Source organism: Colobus angolensis, unplaced genomic scaffold, assembly GCF_000951035.1.
Source record: "Colobus angolensis palliatus isolate OR3802 unplaced genomic scaffold, Cang.pa_1.0 Scaffold149, whole genome shotgun sequence".
NCBI classification, from domain to species: Eukaryota; Metazoa; Chordata; class Mammalia; order Primates; family Cercopithecidae; genus Colobus; species Colobus angolensis.
This window is the reverse complement of record NW_012114588.1, coordinates 1,923,925-1,927,687: the sequence shown is the minus strand read 5'-3', so window position 1 is coordinate 1,927,687 and position 3,763 is coordinate 1,923,925. Positions and strand designations below refer to the sequence as shown.

Here is a 3,763-nt window from a genome sequence, read left to right as displayed (position 1 = left end):
GCTGGGGGCCACCGGGACCCCCACCCGGCGCCACCAGGGCGGGGTGGCTCCTGGAGCCGCTGGCGGGGCCTCCCTCATGCAGCTAGGATCCTCCCCCCTGCCCAGGGGGAGACGGGCAGAAGGCGGTCAGCACGGGTGACACTACAGGGACCGTGGAGGCGGCCTCATGGGAGTAGCAACCGCGGAGCTCCAGCTCAGCCCCACCCCAGGGCCCGGCTGCTCCCCCAGGCCTGGGTCGGGTCTGTTTGGTGACTCCCTGGCCCCAGCCTCCGCCCCAGGGAAACTGAGGCTGCGTCCAAAACCCAGAGCAGCCCGCTGGGGGCCGGGGACAGGCTCTCGGCCACCCTGGCGGTGCAAACAGGAAAGATGCGCTTGGTTTTGGCTTTAATATTCAAAATGGAAAAAAAATACAAGAAAGTTGTACAGTATTTTTCCTGTAAAGGTTATTATTCTACATAGAACAAAAAGGAAGAAAGCAGGCGTGGTGAGAGTGCAGACCCGCCTGGGCCCGGCCTGAGGTTGGAGGCTCAGTCCCGTTTCTCCCGTGGGATTTGGTCCAGCGTTTTTTGTAGAGGCCTTAACAGTTCGAGGCTGTCTGTCTTCACACTAGCACTGATGGGAGCTGCGTGATTCCAACTCTTAACTTGAATTTTGTAGAGACAAGAAAAAAGGACTATTACTGTTGATCCAAGTTTGTAGTTAATTTAACATTTGAGTTCTCTCTTGGTGATGCGTGTGGCTTTATAGGGCTTTTTTTTTATTTTTATTTTTTCCAGTTTGTTTTATTACTTTGTTTGGGATGCTTCTTTGCCGGTGCAGTCTACCCAGATTGGGTTCCCTTTGCAAAACATCCCCCTTCCTGGAGATGATGAGGCCATCGAAGCCCCGGCCAGGGCCTGACCTGGCAGGCACACACCTGGCCGGTGGCTCTGAAGTCCCCGGGGACCGAGTCCCCTGTGAGGGCAGGCTGCCCGAGGCCACACCTGCCCACCTTCCCTACTCCAGGCCACCAGCTGGTGTCAGATTGGGCCACAGGGAGAAAACAGGCCTAGGAGGGAATGGAAGGCTGGTGGGGAGGCTTCCACCCAGAAGCCTTCTCCCCAGAGGTCTCCAGGGGGAACCTGGCTCAACTGGGGGGACAGTGGTTTACTTTTCCCTTTTTTCTTCCTTTCTTTTGTCCTCTCGGCTGCCCACAGCCAGAAAGCCAGGACCACCCGAACTGGACAGGGAGCAGGGAGGGGGAGGAGTGGTCGCACGGAGCGTACCTGATTCAACAGGAAATCAGTTGTTTTCTAAAACAGCCCCTACCAGAGCCTCCTGAACTCTGTGGGTACCACATGCTGCTGTGAGCATCTGCCCAGACAGTGACCCGCCACGGCCCGGGAGTCTGTGGAAGGAGTTTTGTAAAGGAAAAAAATACACACACACAAAAACGTTTTTTCAATGTAGCAAAATCAAACTTAAAAAAGAAGAAGAAGAAAAGAAGATGCCGACAGTGCGGAGTCTAGCCTTTTGTAACCTTCATATTGCACATTAGGACTACAAGCCATTGCTAGCTCATTTTGAATTTTAACGTGTAATTTTTGTTTTATTTTCTTTCTGTGGGGAAAACAATGCTTGATCCACCAATGCTCTTTTTAATGTTTTATAACTATGTATGTGTATATATATAAATATAAAATAATATGTATGCACATATGTGTGTGTATATATCTATATGTATATACATATATAGATATATAGAGATATATAGAGAGGTTTTGAGACAAAAAAAATGCAGAACGTGAAACCCGAACTGAACAGCGTGTGCTCTGATTACTTGAATCTGGTCTCCTCGGCACCTGGTTATTAAGAACTGAATATTTTTCCACTTGAATTTAGTGCTATTAGAAATTTAATATATGTGTTTTATTTATTTGATTTTTTTTTTTTTTTTTTGCATGACTGATGCAAGGTTTGACATTTTCACTCAATAAAAACTGGAAAAAAATCTATCAAGTTATCTTTTATTTTTAAAATCGCCCCCAAGCGGCTGGCCATGACTCAGCTACACCGGTGGGGTGAGGGGAGGAAGAGTTGGGTGCGCTTCGACCCTGGCAGGAAAAGGGGGGGAACAGACCTGTTTTGTCCCTGGGCTGCTGGGGACAGAGGTAGGGGCCTCGATCCTGGCCTGGCCAGAAGGGTGGTTTCCTCCCCAGTCCTGCCTGAAGCCCCCACTTGGGGCTCAGGAGCCACCTTTGGGCAGAGCCATCTGACACCAAGGCCTGGGACGTCGGACAAAGGCTCTGCAGCCTCCCAGGACCCCCCACCCCAGCCAACCCTCTCCTCTCCTGCTGGGCTGCTGGGCCGGCGTTGGCAGAGCCACCCTCCTGCCTCCTCCCTCGGCTCCTTCCTCCTTCCTGCAGGGACCTGCCCGGGCTGGGAACGGCGCGTACCCGGATCCGATCCGGATGCTGGCGCGGCTCCTGCCTGGAGCACAGGGTGGCAGAGCCAGAGGGGGCCAATAATTCCTGGGTCTGTAGCCACCAGCCCCGAGCCTGAGCTGCCAGCCCTAGTGGCACCACGGTTGGCTCCCTTGGAAGCACGGAGGCCAGAGTCTCCACCAGGCCTAGCCTGGAGTGCAAGCCTCCGAGGCACTCCAGGAGTTTGCCCTGACACTTCCAACTGATGGCTGGCTTCTCATGACACCACATCATGGGAAGGACCTTGGCAGCCCTGCTCTGAGCCAGACTCCAGGTGGCCGGGGCTTCTTGGAACCTTGGGGAGGGGATGTGCGCGGAATCTGCCACATTCTTCCATGCTGAGGAGTCTTACTGGCTCATCACACCCCAGCCGTGGGATGTCACAACCACTTGCCCGACGAGGAAACAGGCAGACTTGGGGGCTGGAAAGGTTCGGTCACTGCAGCACGCTTCTCCCTCACTGAGCCTGGCACCAGCCGGCCAGGCACCAGGGACCAGGGGCGGCAGGGGAGTGGCCTCAGCCCACAGCGCCCAGGCCCGTGTCATTTCCCACCGCAGAAGTGCGTCTCCAGCCAGCCCAGCCCCGGCGCGCGGGCACTCCCTTTCTTCTTTCCTCCTGGAACGCAGCCCACAGGCTATTTACATAAATATGTTTGTAACAGACATGAAAATATATACTTTTTTCTGTCTTATTAAAATGTTCAAGTTGGAACTCGCCTATTGTTTGTGGATATCTTGATTCTGTTAAATAAAACAGTGACTAATTTATGGGATAAAACACAAGTTCAACAAATTAAAACCATTATTGGAGCTTCCCAGGCCCTGGTGGGCCTCCCGTGGGGCCTGAAGCGAGGCAGGGAGCCAAGCCCTGAACAGCCGGTGGGTGGGTGGTGTGGCCGCAAGGCTCCCTCTAGGCACCGGCACGGTGGGCAGCTCTCTGGGGCAGCACTGACTCCTGGGGCCCAGGGGAGGCAGGATGGGGACTCAGGGCGGTTTGCTGACCTTGGCCAGACCCCAAAACTGCCCCCTGGTCTTCTGGACCTGGATGGACCTCAGAAGGCCTCACCCAGGGCTGATCCAACCTCACAACAAGTAGGGCCCTGAGTCCAGCCCAAGGAAGGGGCACGGGGACTCAGGAACCTCTCAGAGGCATCTCAGGGCCTCAGGACGGAGCACTCAGGCCAGCCCGTGGTGCCATGTCCCAAGTCCCGCCCCAGAGGGTGGAGAGAAGCTCATACCCCGACTAGGCATGTGTGCCCACTCTTGAGACTACCCCGAGAGCTGGGAGGGGGCCTGTGGCT

General features: G+C 54.6%; 1 pseudogene across 1 annotated transcript; it reads left to right on the top strand.

Annotated features, from left to right (window-relative positions):
- Positions 1-1,468, top strand: LOC105507348 (annotated as a pseudogene). Its single transcript, XR_001001080.1, has one exon. The product of XR_001001080.1 is annotated as an uncharacterized LOC105507348 (transcript).
- Positions 1,469-3,763: the final 2,295 nt, after the last annotated feature.